The sequence below is a fragment of the Ambystoma mexicanum genome, chromosome 10 (assembly GCF_040938575.1).
Source record: "Ambystoma mexicanum isolate Mex_15411 chromosome 10, UKY_AmexF1_1, whole genome shotgun sequence".
Classification (NCBI taxonomy): domain Eukaryota; kingdom Metazoa; phylum Chordata; class Amphibia; order Caudata; family Ambystomatidae; genus Ambystoma; species Ambystoma mexicanum.
Window position 1 is genome coordinate 754,491,178 of NC_090932.1, and position 15,838 is coordinate 754,507,015.

A 15,838-nucleotide genomic window follows, 5' to 3' on the forward strand; every position below is an offset into this window, starting at 1 on the left:
ACAAAAATGTCAATTGTATGGCCTTAATGCCAACTCTTGCAAGCTGTTTCAAATTCAATGAAACAATGTTAAAAAAAGAAATGCAACCAATAATTGAAATTAGCGCCACATACAAACTAGACATACATGGTATGACACTACCCATGTGTGAACAAGCCACAACGAGACTAAATAGTTTAGAAAATTCAATCTCCAACACAGTTGGATTGGAAAAAATATTAAAATGATCCTTAAATTGCAGAGTAATGCTTAAATGTAACATGACGTGGATCAAGGACTAGTTAATGGAGCACTGGGTACAGTTGTTGGCTTTCAAACATACCCACGTGACAACAACATTCAGTTTGTCAATATTCTCTTTGACAAACTTTCAGAAGTGAAAAGGATAGGACGTTCAACAGCTCGATTCCTTCTCTTCAAAGACATGTATGTACGAAGAGAACAATTTTCTCTAACTCTTGCATACGCAGTCACCATTCATAAATCACAAGGTCTTACACTAGACAAAGCATTGATAGACATTGGTAACACAGTCTTTAAAGAAGGCATGAGCTACGTAGCACTATCACGCTTACGTACACTTGACCGTCTATTTCTAATCAACTTTGATGCAAGTAAAGTAAACGCTGATATTCCTTGCATTTCAGAATACAATAGACTTCGTTCACTATACACCCCCCATCTAAAAACATATCCTATTCCACAAAAAGTAAAATGTTCTAAAATAAAACTAAATCAAACAGAAATGCAACAGGATGTCACTGCAAATCCTCCAAAGAGAGTAAAAGAAACTAATACTTCATCAAGTACCACAATCAAAAAAGAACCTATTAGGGAAAGTAAACCAGGTACTTCTTCAAAAAAGGAAGACAAACTCCAAAAAAGCACTCAGATACAGAACTACCTGGTCCATTTAAACTTTCAAATGTAATTGGTGTAAGTTGCTACGCAAATGTAGAAATGAATATTCAATTTCAATTACCACCAATAGTTGACAAAAATTTACTTACACAGTACAGACCAATTGTGTTTGCAAATGTTAGTACTTCATAGAAACACAACAAACAATCCTGACAACACGTATAGTGTTTATGGAATAAGACAACAATTGGACTACTGTGCTGCAATGGTGAAATTCAATATAAACTCACAGGAAGATCCACAAGAATTTCTAATGTACTTACTACAAGTACTGGAAAACAAAAACATACCTATAAATGAGGTCTTCCAGATTTCATACATGTGGAAACATACATGCACTCTGTGCAACAATGTGACACAAGAACAAATCCCCAATGAGCGATTTGTGTATGTATCAATACCTAATTGTGAATCCGTTCGATTTCAGCATTTTGTACAAAATGCAAACCATGGTAGATTATGTACTACCTGCAATTCGGATAATTGTTCCACCTTACTAATACAAACACATAGTAAATACGTAATACTAATGCTTCTACGTTACAATGCAGATGGTACCAAAAACAACTGCAAGCTGACTGGATTCACACATGGTCAAGTATCACTTGGTAAAAAAACCTTCTTCACAACAATAGGTATTATCTACCACACAGGAGCCACAACCAATGCAGGTCACTATACTGCATACATAAATAAAAATGTGGATGGTTCGAATGTAATGAAAGTACCATTACTCTAAAGCAGAGATTACCTGCAAATCTTACAAACGCTTATTTAATGTTCTTAAATCCAAAATGTATTAACTAAAATGTACTTAAACATTAACTAAACTTCTATTAGAAAACTATAAACTGTTACAATAGGCCAACAGCTATATAACTGCCCCAAGATTCTACAACAACTAAACAGATACATGAATACCACTAAATTATGTAAAAAAATAAACTGTTAGAATTCGCCAACTGGTATCTAACTGCCCCAAGATTTCCAATAACCAAACAGATAAATCACTACCACTACATTATAACAAATAATAGACAGTTATAATACGCCAACTGATATCTAACTACCCCAAAATTTTACAATATCCAAACAGATAAATCAATACCACTTCATTATAACCAAAAGTTGACTGTTAGAATATGTCAACAGGTATCTAACTGCTCCAAAAATCTGCAACAAGCCAATATATAGAGCATTAGACAGAAACAGGTGAACACTGAAAACAAACAAACATATAGATTGTAGCATAACAAAAAATGTTTTTTTTAAACCAACATGGATTTTTTTTCTCCCACAGACCCAATGATTTTAGCAACAAACACAGAAACTGAGCAAATTGCACAGTACACTGGTTATACGAAATATGAGGGTAAAAAAGAAATGTTGATTATTCAATGTTATAAGTTGTTACAAAATACCAATACTAACATGATCTTTTCTTTTATCACAGAAATAAACAAGAAATATATGTACTCCAGTTACTAAACCAAACAGTAAGTATATTATATTAAGAACAACCATCACAGCAAATCACACCCATAGTGACTTATAACTTTGCTGCCTATAAATTTGATCTTGTCCATGCACCCAAGACTATAGGCCCTGCCCACAACCACCACAGCATATCACACGCATAGTGGCTTATAACTTCGTTGCTTATAAATTTGTTCTTGGATCCCAAAGTTATAAGTCACTATGGATGTGATATGCTGCGGTGGTTGTGGCCAGGGCATAGAGTCTTAGGAGCATGGCCATGCTCCCAAGACTCTATGCCCTGGCCACAACCACCGCAGCATATCACATCCATAGAGTCAAACATTTTAACTATGCCATATGGACACTTTTAATGTCCGCGGACATCATGAGTGTTCTTAGAACAGATTCAACTTGCCTACAAACAGTACGGACAGACATAATGCCCTAAGGACACCCCCGTTTTATTTATTGACGAACATCCCATGACACATGATGTGTTCTTAGAACAGATTCAACTTGCCTGCAAACAAAACGAACAGGCTTAACGTCCTCGGAACACACCCATTTAGTTTATTTTCGAACATTTCAGGACACCGACAGTGTTCTTAGAACACTTTCAGCTTGCTTACGAACAATATGTACAGGCGTAGTGTCCTCAGAACACCCCCATTTCATTCATTTAGAACATTTCAGAACATCTGCGGTGTCCGCGGACAAAGCGAACACAACAGGGGGTCTACCACCTAAATAAATACAACATTTAACCAATCTCTTACTCCCCTACCCTCCCCAAACACTTTTACACACCAACACACTCTACTAAATAGTATTTTTCCACCAAGTTTCACCGCGCTGTCCACGGATGTCCGTGAATCCAAGATGGCGGGCGTTCCCGAAAATCTGATGTGCTTCACGCTCTTCACCATCCAATCAACGAACACGTTGCATGTCTGCAGACATGACGCAAGCCGGTTGGCCAATCAGGACACTGTCCGCAGAGCAAACAGGTAAATGTGCCCACGGACCGAACATAGATATCACTAATTTTTTGTGACCTATTTTTGGTTGCAAAAGCACGCTTTTGGGACCAACCCGCTGCTCCTGGTCCAAATTTGGTGAAAATCCATCCAGCGGTTTGGCCTGCAGGCATGAGCAAAGTTTTTTCCCCATTCAGTCTATGGGAAAAAAGAAGTTTTGGGACCCCCCTATAACTTTGCTCCCCCTGGACCAAACCTCACCAAACTTTGCAAAAAATTTCAGAGTGACCAATATACTTTTTTTTGCAAAGTTTGGTGAGGATTCGTCCAGGGAGAGCGAAGTTATAAGCCACCCAACAAGGACTCTTTCTATGGAAACAGCAGCTTAACCATAACTACATAGCCACTACCATGGCTCTGTAATATATATACATATATATATTCAGTGAAGAAACTTTGTTAAAGGGACATTATGGTTACTTTGCGCTACCTATGAATTTCAGTGAAAAAACTTTGTCAAAGGGACGTTATGGTTCCAAATAAAACCGAAAAACCCTTGAAATTCGCCAGTTATGGTAAGCTAAGCAACCATAACTCGCGCCACCACCGTGCACTGCTAAGACTAACACCCAGGACATCAAAGATGACATCACAAATGTCACTGATGACATGCGGCGTCCCGGTGTAGGAAGGAAAATCTTTTACCAAGATGGCCACCATGGAAAGGGAAGGCGGGGTGTATAAAGAGAACACAACAGGGCATGAGCGGGGGGTGGAGGGGGAACAGGGGAGACACATGGGCATGAGCGGGGGTGAGGGGGAACAGGGCACAAACGGGGCATAAGCAGGGGGCGGGGGGAAAAGGAAGGAAACACGGGGCATGAGCAGGGGTGGGGGAACACGAGAGAGACACGGGGCATGAGCAGCGGGTGGGGGGAACAGGGGAGACACGGGGCATGAGTGGGGGGTGGGGAGGAATACGAGGGAGACATGGGGCATGAGCGGGGGGTGGGGAGGAACACGAGGGAGACACGGGGCATGAGCAGGGGGTGGGGTGGAACACGCGGGAGACACAGGGCATGAGCAGGGGGTGGGGGAACAGGGGAGACACGGGGCATGAGCGGGGGGTGGGGGAAACAGGGCACACACGGGTATGAGTGGGGGGTGGGGGAACAGGGCACACACAGGGCATGAACGGGGGTGGGGGGAACAGGGCACACATGGGGCATGAGCGGGGTGTGGGTGGAACAGGGCACACCAGGGGCATGAGCGGGGGGTGGGGGGAACAGGGCACACACGGGGCATGAGCAGGGGGTGGGGGAATAGGGCACACACGGGGCATGAGCGGGGGTGGGTGGGAAAGGAGAGAGACAAGGGGCATGAGCGGGGTGGGGGGAACACAAGGGAGACATGGGGCATGAGCGGGGGTGGGGGGTACACGAGGGAAACACGGGGCATGAGCAGGGGTGGGGGGAACACGAGGGAGACACGGGGCATGATGAGTGGGGGGTGGGGGGAACACGAGGGAGACACAGGGCATGAGCGGGGGGTGGGGGCAACAGGAGACACACGGGGCATGAGCGGGGGTGAGGGGGTACACGATGGAGACACGGGGCATGAGCGGGGGTGGGGGCAACAGGAGACACACGGGGCATGTGCGGGGGGTTAGGGGGTACACAAGGGAGACACGGGGCATGAGCGGGGGGTGGGGGGAACACAAGGGAGACACAGGGCATGAGTGGGGGTGGGGAGAACAGTGCACATGGGGCATGAGCGGGGGTGGGGGGAACAGGGCGCACAAGGGGCATGAGCGGGGGTGGGGGAACAGGGCGCACACACGGGCATGAGTGGGGGTGGGGGAACAGGGCGCACACACGGGGCATGAGCGGGGGTGGGGGAACAGGGCGCACACACGGGGCATGAGCGGGGGGTGGGGGAACAGGACACAAACACGGGGCATGAGCAGGGGGTGGGGGAAAAGAGAGAGACACGGGGCATGAGCAGGCGGGGGGAACACGAGGGGGACACGGGGCATGAGCGGGAGGGGGTGGGGGGTACCACAAGGGAAAAACGAGGCGGGGTGGGGAGAACACGAGGGAGACACGGGGCATGAGCGGGGGGTGGGGGCAACAGGAGACACGGGGCATGAGCTGGGGGTTGGGGGTAACACAAGGGAGACACGGGGCATGAGCTGGGGTTGGGGGTAACACAAGTGAGACACAGGCCATGAGCGGGGGTGGGGGTAACAGGGGAGACAGGTCATGAGCGGGGGGTGGGGGGAACAGGGCACACGAGGCATGAGCAGGGGTGGGAGGAGCAGGGGGTGGGGGGAAGGGGAGAGACACACGGGGCATGAGCGGGGGGTGGGGGGAAAGGAGGGAGACACAGGGCATGAGCGGGGGGTGGGGGGAAGGGGAGAGACACACAGGGCATGAGCGGGGGGAGGGGGGAATTGGAGAGACACATGGGGAATGAGCGGGGGTTGAGGGGGAAGGGGAGAGAGACACGGGGCATGAGCGGGGGGTGGGGGGAAGGGGAGGTTCGACACGGGCATGAGTGGGGGTGGGGGTGGGGGGGAAGGGGAGAGACACATGGGGCATGGGGTGGGGGGCAAGGGGAGAGACACACGGGGCATGAGCCGGGGTGGGGGGGAAGGGGAGAGACACGGGGCATGAGCGGGGGTGGGGGGTAACACGAGGGAGACACGGGGCATGAGCGGAGGGGTGGGGGGATAACACAGGGGAGACACAGGGCATGAGCGGGGGGTGGGGGGGTAACATAAGGAAGACACGGGGCATGAGCGGGGGGTGGGGGGAAGGGGAGAGAGACACGGGGCATGAGCGGGGGTGGGGGGAAGGGGAGAGACACATGGGGCATGAACAGGGGTTGAGGGGGAAGGGGAGGGAGACACGGGGCATGAGCGGGGGGTGGGGGGAAGGGGAGGTTCGACACGGCATGAGTGGGGGTGGGGGTGGGGGGGAAGGGGAGAGACACATGGGGCATGGGGTGGGGGGAAAGGGGAGAGACACATGGGGCATGAGCCGGGGTGGGGGGGAAGGGGAGAGACACGGGGCATGAGCGGGGGTGGGGGGGTAACACGAGGGAGACACGGGGCATGAGCGGGGGGTGGGGGGATAACACAAGGGAGACACAGGGCATGAGCGGGGGGTGGGAGGGTAACGCAAGGAAGACAAGGGGGTTGAGCGGGGGGTGGGGGGTAACAGGGGAGACAGGTCATGAGCAGGGGGTGGGGGGGAACAGGGGAGACACAGGGCATGAGCGGGGGTGGGGGGAAGGGGAGAGAGACACGGGGCATGCGCGGGGGGTGCGGGGGAAGTGGAAAGACACACGGGGCATGAGCAGGGGGTGGGGGAAGGGGAGAGAGACACGGGGCATGAGCGGGGGGTGGAGGGAATAGTAGGGAGACACGGGGCATGAGCGGGGGGTGGGTGGGAAGGGGAGAGACACACGGGGCATGAGCGGGGGGTGGGGAAGGGGAGAGACACACGGGGCATGAGCAGGGGGTGGGGGGAAGGGGAGAGATACACGGGGCATGAGCAGGGGGTGGGGGGAACAGTAGGGAGACACAGGGCATGAGCGGGGGGTGGGGGGAAGGGGAGAGAGACACTGGGCATGAGCGTGGGGTGGGGGAGGGGAGAGAAACATGGGGCATGAGCGGGGGTGGGGGGAAGGGGAGAGACACACGGGGCATGAGCAGGGGGTGGGGGAACAGTAGGGAGACACGGGGTATGAGCAGGGGGTGGGGGGGAAGAGGTGAGACACACAGGGCATGAACAGGGGTGGGGGGAGGGGAGAGAGACACGGGGCATGAGTGGGGGGGGTGGGGGGAAGGGGAGAGAGACAAAGGGCATGAGCGGGGGGTGGGGGGGAAGGGGAGAGACACGGGGCATTAGTGGGGGGGAGGGGAGAGAAACAGGGCATGAGCGGGGGTTGGGGGAAAAGAGGGAGACACGGGGCATGAGCTGGGGGTTGGGGGGAAGGGGAGAGACACACGGGGCAAGAGCGGGGGGTGGGGGAAGGGGAGAGAGACATGGGGCATGAGCGGGGGTGGGGGGAACAGTAGGGAGACACGGGGCATGAGCGGGGGGTGGGGGGAAGGGGAGAGACACATGGGGAATGAGCGGGGGGTTGGGGGAAGGGGAGAGAGACACGGGGCATGAGCGGGGGGTGGGGGGAAGGGGAGAGAGACACAGGGCATGAGCCGGGTGTAGCGGGGAAGCGGAGAGAGACACGGGGCATGAGCGGGGGGAAGGGGAGAGAGACACGGGGAATGAGCGGGGGTGGGGGAAGGGGAGAGAGACACGGGGCATGAGCGGGCGGTGGGAAAGGGGAGAGAGACATGGGGCATGAGCAGGGGGTGGGGAGAAGGGGAGAGAGACACGGGGCATGAGCGAGGGGTGGGGGGGAGGGGAGAGAGACACGTGCATGAGCGGGGGTGTGGGGAAAGGGGAGAGACACGGGGCATGAGCGGGGGTGGGGGGTAACAGGGGAGACAGGGCATGGGTGGGGGGTAACACAAGGGAGACATGGGGCATGAGCGGGGGGTGGGGGGTAAGAAGGGAGACACGGGGCATGAGCGGGGGGTGGGGTGTAACCCAAGGGAGACATGGGGCATGAGCTGGGGGTGGGGAGTGTAACACAAGGGAGACACAGGCATGAGCGGGATTGGGGGTAACAGGGGAGACATGGGGCATGAGCGGGGGGGTGGGGGAACAGTAGGGAGACACGGTACATGAGCGGGGGTGGGGGGAAGGGGAGAGACACATGGGGCATGAGCGGGGGGTGGGGGAACAGTAGGGAGACACGGGGCATGAGCGGGGGGTGGGGGGAAGGGGAGAGACACACGTGGCATGAACGGGGGCGGGGGGAGGGGAGAGACACACGGGGCATGAGTGGGGGGTGGTGGGGAGGGGAGAGACACAAGGGAGACACAGGGCATGAGCGGGGGGTGGGAGGGTAACACAAGGAAGACTCGGGGCATGAGCGGGGGGTGGGGGTAACAGGGGAGACAGGTCATGAGCGGGGGGTGGGAGGGAACAGGGGAGACAAAGGGCATGAGCGGGGGTGGGGGGATGGGGAGAGAGACACGGGGCATGCGCGGGGGGGTGGGGGGAAGTGGAAAGACACACGGGGCATGAGCGGGGGGTGGGGGAAGGGGAGAGAGACTTGGGGCATGAGCGGGGGGTGGGGGGAAGGGGAGAGAGACACGGGGCATGAGCGGGGGTGGGGAAGGGGGGAGACACACGGGGCATGAGCAGGGGGTGGGGGGAAGGGGAGAGATACACGGGGCATGAGCGGGGGGTGGGGGGAGGGGAGAGACACATGGGGCATGAGCGGGGGTGGGGGGAAGGGGAGAGACACACGGGGCATGAGCAGGGGGTGGGGGGAACAGTAGGGAGACACGGAGCATGAGCAGGGGGTGGGGGGAAGAGGTGAGACACACGGGGCATGAACGGGGGTGGGGGGAGGGGAGAGAGACACGGGGCATGAGTGGGGGGGTGGGGGGAAGGGGAGAGAGACAAAGGGCATGAGCGGGGGTGGGGGGGAAGGGGAGAGACACAGGGCATTAGTTTGGCGAGGGGAGAGAAACAGGGCATGAGCGGGGGGTGGGGGAAAAGAGGGAGACACGGGGCATCAGCGGGGGGTTGGGGGGAAGGGGAGAGACACGCGGGGCAAGAGCGGGGGGTGGGGGGAGAGAGACACAGGGCATGAGCGGGGGGTGGGGGGAACAGTAGGGAGACACGGGGCATGAGCGGGGGTGGGGAAGGGGAGAGAGACATGGGGCATGAGCGGGGGGTGGGGGGAAGGGGAGAGAGACACGGGGCATGAGCGAGGGGTGGGGGAAGGGGAGAGAGACACGTGCATGAGCGGGGGGTGTGGGGGAAGGGGAGAGACACGGGGCATGAGCGGGGGTGGGGGGTAACAGGGGAGACAGGGCATGGGTGGGGGGTAACACAAGGGAAACATGGGGCATGAGCGGGGGGTGGGGGGGAGAGACACATGGGGCATGAGCGGGGGGTGGGGGGAAAGGAGGGAGGCATGGGGCATGAGCGGGGGGAAAGGAGGGAGACACACAGGGCATGAGCAGGGGGTGGGGGGAAGGAGAGACAGACACCCAGCATGAGTGGGGGGTGGGGGATGGGGATAGACACACAGGGCATGAGCGGGGGGTGGGCGGGAAGGGGAGAGACACGGGGCATTACCGGGGAGTGGGGGGTTGGCAGAGACACACGGGGCATGAGTGGGGGGTGGGGGGGAGAGACACATGGGGCATGAGCGGGGGGTGGGGGGAAAGGAGGGAGGCATGGGGCATGAGCGGGGGGAAAGGAGGGAGACACACAGGGCATGAGCAGGGGGTGGGGGGAAGGAGAGACAGACACGCAGCATGAGTGGGGGGTGGGGGATGGGGATAGACACACAGGGCATGAGCGGGGGGTGGGCGGGAAGGGGAGAGACACGGGGCATGACCGGGGAGTGGGGGTTGGCAGAGACACACGGGGCATGAGCGGGGTGTGGGGCAAAGGAGGGAGACGCGGGGTATGAGCGGGGGATGGGGGGAAGGGGAGAGACACACGGGGCATGAGCGGGGGTGGGGGGAAGGGGAGAGAGACATGCGGCATGAGTGGGGGGTGGGGGGAAGGTGAGAGAGACACGGGGCATGAGCGGGGGGTGGGGGGAACAGTAGGGAGACACGGAATATGAGCGGGGGGTGGGGGGAAGGGGAGAGACACACGGGGCATGAGCGGGGGTGGGGGGAAGGGGTGAGACACACGGGGCATGAGCGGGGGGTGGGGGGAAGGGGAGAGAGACACGGGGCATGAGTGGGGGGTGAGGGAAAAGGGGAGAGACACACAGGGCATGAGCGGGGTGGGGGAAAGGAGGGAGACACACAGGGCATGAGCGGGGTGGGGGGAAAGGAGGGAGACACACGGGGCATGAGCGGGGGTGGGGGGAAGGGGAGAGAGACATGCGGCATGAGCGGGGGGTGGGGGGAAGGGGAGAGAGACACGGGGCATGAGCAGCGGGGGGTGGGGGGAACAGTAGGGAGACACGGAGTATGAGCGGGGGTGAGGGGAAGGGGAGAGACACACGGCGCATGAGCGGGGGTGGGGGGAAGGGGTGAGACACACGGGGCATGAGCAAGGGGTGGGGGGAAGGGGAGAGAGACACGGGGCATGAGTGGGGGGTGAGGGAAAAGGGGAGAGACACACAGGGCATGAGCGGGGTGGGGGGAAAGGAGGGAGACACAAAGGGCAAGAGCGGGGTGGGGGAAAGGAGGGAGACACACGGGGTATGAGTGGGGGTTGGGGGGAAGGGGGGAGACACGGGACATGAGCGAGGGAACGGGAAAGAGAAACGGAGCAGGGGGTGGGAGGAACACACAGAGAATCAGCAAGGGAGGGGACATGGGAGACACGGGCCATGAGCAGGGGGTGAGTGGAACAAGAGAGAGAAATGAGGGCCTGTGCCTCACCGCCTTTTTGTGGCCGACGCAGCCCACATCAAAACTGTGCAGGCAGCAGATCCCGCTCCGATAAACAAAGATGGCGGGCATCTCTGAAAATAGACGCACTGCACGCTTCACGGCAGCCAATAGAAAAGCATGTCAGATGTCCACGGACATCACGCAAGCTGCTTGCCCAATCACCATCCTGTCCGCGGAGCAAACAGGGAAGTGTGTCCGCGAAGTGAACACAGATATCACAAGTTTTTTCTGACCTACTTTTTGGTCATTTAAAAAAGAACTACTGGACGGATTTTCACCAAATTTGCAAAAGCACGCTTTCGGGATCAAGCCGCTGCTCCTTGGCCATATTTGGTGAAAATCCGTCCAGCGGTTTGGGCTGTAGGCGCGAGAAAATTTATTTTCCAATTCAGTCTATGGGAAAAAAAAAAGTTTTGGGACCCCCCTAAAAAGTGCTCTTCCTATGGAAACACCAACTTAACCATAACTACATGGCCACTACCGAGCACCTTAGTATACTGGATGGACGAATTAGCACTTGATATTTATTCCAATGATCCTGGACACTTTTTTTATTAACATTACAATAAGAAACCCTTGTACAGACTTTTCATGAAAGATAAATGCACATGACATGTGATGTCATCAGTGATGTCATCAATGACATTTGTGATGTCATCTTTGATGTCCTGGGTGTTAGTCTTAGCAGTGCACGGTGGTGGCACGAGTTATGGTTGCTTAGCTTACCATAACTGGCGAATTTCAAGGGTTTTTCGGTTTTACTTGGAACCATAACGTCCCTTTAACAAAGTTTTTTTCACTGAATTTCATAGGTTTTTAGTACCACAACTTAACCATAACGACCCTTTAACAAAGTTTTTTCACTGAATTTCATAGGTTTTTAGTAGCAAAGCTTAACAATAGTAACGTTGACTTTTTGTACATGTAATATGGAACATACTGAACCACTTCTACTGAATGTAATGTCCGCAAACATTTTTGATGTCCGCGGACATATTAGGACAACAGTACCACTACCTAAAATGTCTGGGGGAGGGGTATGTTTAATTGTTATATTACAACATGATAACATTTAAAAAATTAACAAAGTAGTACACATACATATTATATGTAGTAATGCATAAGAAATGTAACCCATATATGTACCGCACTAACCATTCATTTAAATACAATATGTTGTAAAATGGAATATACCAGGAGAAGATAAATCGGCTTCCAACATAATTACCTCACAGACACTCCACGACTAAGACCAAGACCAGATCTACAGATACTCAGAACATATCTTACATGAAATAGTAAGTGTACATCATTTTACTCATATCTTTATAAACTTTCTGTATTAGATTAAAAAAATATTATATATATTATTTTTTTTCTCACAGAAATGTCTAGTACTCTGGAATGGCTAGAGGAGCACTTCCCACATGACGAAATGTCAGAAAATAGTGAAGCTAATGGTACACACTTTACAATATAAACCATTTAATTGTTATTATTTTACATATATTAAACATATATATTTCATTTTGTACAGAGCATACCAAAATAGAATATATGTCTGAAGAAACTGTTATGGAAAACAAGCTTGACAGCTTAAAAGAAAAAATGGATTTATTATTGAGCAATTTTAATAATTTGAAAACTTTTGTTGAGGATCATTTTAAAACAAAAACCCCATACCATTGTCCATATGTACTTGTCCCCCTCACCATATCCCAGTCAAGTATCCCCAAACCCTCTCCATAATCCAAAACGTTTTGATGAGACTTCCATCCCTTCTTCACCTGATACCAATCATGTTGAAACCCCTAATTCTCCTGTTTTTGTTTCTGTTTCTGCCTCACCTTCTCTGTCATAAATTATTAATATATGTGAAATAAAGTTACATTTTTATATTGTGTTGTAATTACTTACCATTTTTTATTTTTTTTAAAACAATGTATATGACCGCGGACAGCGCGGGTGTTCTGAAATGTTCGTAAATAAATGAAAATGGAGGTGTCCTGAAGAACACTATACCTGTCCGTATTGTTCGCTAGCAAGTTGAAACTGTTCTAAGAACCCAATTGATGTCCTGAAATGTTCATAATTAAATGAAAATGGAGGTGTCCTAAAGAACACTATACCTGTCCGTAATATTCGCTAGCAACTTAAACTGTTCTAAGAACACAATTGATGTCCTGAAAAGTTTGTAATCAAACGAAAATGGAAGTGTCCTAAAGAACACTATATCTGTCCGTAGTGTTTGCTAGCAAGTTTAAACTGTTCTAGAACACACGCGATGTCCAGAAATGTTTGTTTGATGTGTGACGCACTTTTAATTAATTCAGGACCCGAACACTGTCCGTAGAACATCAATGCGCATGCGCAAACCAATTTCCGTGCATTTGGTGTCCTGCAGACAGGAGCTTCCTTCACGGACATGTTCGCGAAGGGATCATGTGACCGCGCCCATGCTGATCGCGTGTTCTGAATGCGGACACTGTTTGTGTCCCCGAACAATTTCAAAGTACATTTTCGAGTAATCCACAATATTTTTCCATAAAAACTCATCATGGCACAAGTCCCACATAGTAATCCTGAGTTTCTACATATCTTTTGAAACTTTTTGAACCCTTTTTTGTGTTCGATCTGTCCGCGGACAGTGCGCATGTCCTCGAACCGCATACAAGCACCCTTATAAAAGACCACACCCTATAGCTTATTCTCATTGTGTTTCTGGCTATTCTTCGGAGCACAGCTATTTCTCCAGCAACTTGCTGATTACACCATCAAGGTTGCATCCCTGCCTGCCCGACTGCCACCTGGTGCTGCACCTGCTTCAGCACCACCCCCACCTCCTCCACCACCACCACCTTCCCAAGGGCCTGAACAGGGGAACAGGAGTGAGGATGCAGAGGAGGAAGAAGAGGATGACGAGAATGAGGTAGAGGAAATCCCTACTACCCGCAATAGACGTGAGTCTTGGGTGTGGCGGTTATTTTCCATTTATGGGAATGGTCCTAAGTCTCGTGCGAACCGTGTAATCTGCAATGAGTGCAAAATGATACTCAGTCGCGGGAAGCACGGTTCGTACAGCTTTGGGACCATGACCATGAAGCAACACCTGAGGTCATTTCACTCTGGGGCTACTTGCAAGGTTGTACCTTGCGAAGAACGTAGTAGGTTGATTTCCTCTACTTCATCCTCCGTTTCTGATCCTGTCACCACAAGGACACCTCTGTGGGACAGCGTCTTCCTCAAGCTGCCTCACAGGCCATACAGAATTCTGATGACCCTTACCTTTCGAGGGTCACAGTTGTATGTATGTACTGTCACACAGTACTCTGCAGGGGGGAGCGACTTCGGAGTGTTTTTGAGACTATCGTCTCAGAGCACGAGAAGACCTGCTCACTAGCCAAATAAAACCCACTCTACATCTTCCTCTCTCAGCTCGCCCTTTCTTATCCCTGTGGTTGGTGTCCCCCCCCTTTACCCTACTTTCCCCTTCTCTCCTAGTGTGCCGTGTCTAAAAAACAAAAAAAAATACAAAATTACAAAAATCAAAAAAAATAAGGCTCTTTTCAGAGCTGCCTTTCGCAGTTGAAAAATAGAAGTGAAGATAAATAAAGCAGGGCCCTTTGTATTTCTTAAAAGTCCGCAGACAGTTCGCGAACATTAAAAAAATTGGGCTTCTACCCTATTGTAACGATTGCATTTTTCTCAGTGAGGAAGTGGTGGCTCTGAAAATAGCCTTTGGGAGGTGTTTGTATGTCAAAAATTATAAATACTTAACACCTACTTCAAAATGGAGGCTGTAATTCTAAAAAAGGTTACAATGCATTTTGTACATTTCTCAGAAAAATCTGATTGCCAGCATAAGTAAGATGGACTCCATCTCTGCGAAAAATGTATTTACTACGAAACATAATATTTTCATTGTGAAAAGAGGACATGCCAAAATCTCTTAGAAATGCGCAAACAGCCGTATTAACATTGCGCCTTGATTTTTCCATTTGTGGACCAAATGAAGAAGAACGAAGCCACATTTGTCTCTGCGCAATCCGTGAAAATATTACTTGAGAATTAGGAAACATGTCCATGACTTTCCCAAGTCCTTCTTTCATAGCAAATTGCAAAGAAATTCCAGACACATGTCCTAAACTGTTCCCTCCACAATGAATTACAATTATGTCTGGATGTTGCTCTGTTTCCAAAGTAGCACAGAGAGGTAGCAAGTCCAACCACTTCATTCCACGTACTCCATGCCAGTGTACTTCCACATGTGGAAATCCAAGATTTACAGCTACTCCACAGCTTTGTGCATGCACCTTCAACCAATGTATCCACAAATCTCCCAAAATCCAAACAATCTGTTTTCTGAAACACACAGCCATAGCTATCTGTTGTTCTCTCAGCAAAAAGAGTATCTGAGAAACTCTCTCCTGGCACAAACACCCACTAAACTTTCCTGACCAATCTCTTTCAGTGCTCATTCTCATTTGCATGACTTCTGAACCCAAAAATCCCCGGATGTAACTCCCGATGTCCGCGAACTACCGCCATGTCCGCAGACATATCCTAACATGAACAGCCCTTCTACCATTTCCACTTCACTCTCTGTGCCATTCCCTCATTGGATGTAGCTAAGAAATCACATGACCATGCACCAATCACATTCAAGACCTCTACATCTAACTGCATCATCATAGATCAGCACTGCAAATGTACTGTGAATCTCTCTGAGTACAAGTGTCATATCATTAGCAATCACCATCTACAGGAAATACTGTGCAAGTCTCCAAGATTTCTACTTGCAGCTCCATGCATATCTATATGCATGAACACAAACTAAAGGTATGCATATTTTCTGTACAGTACATGAACACATTTTCAAACTGACTTTTAGCTTGTGTAATCTGAAAAATGAATCTACTGTCTTTTTTCCAATTTCCTAAAATCAACTATCACT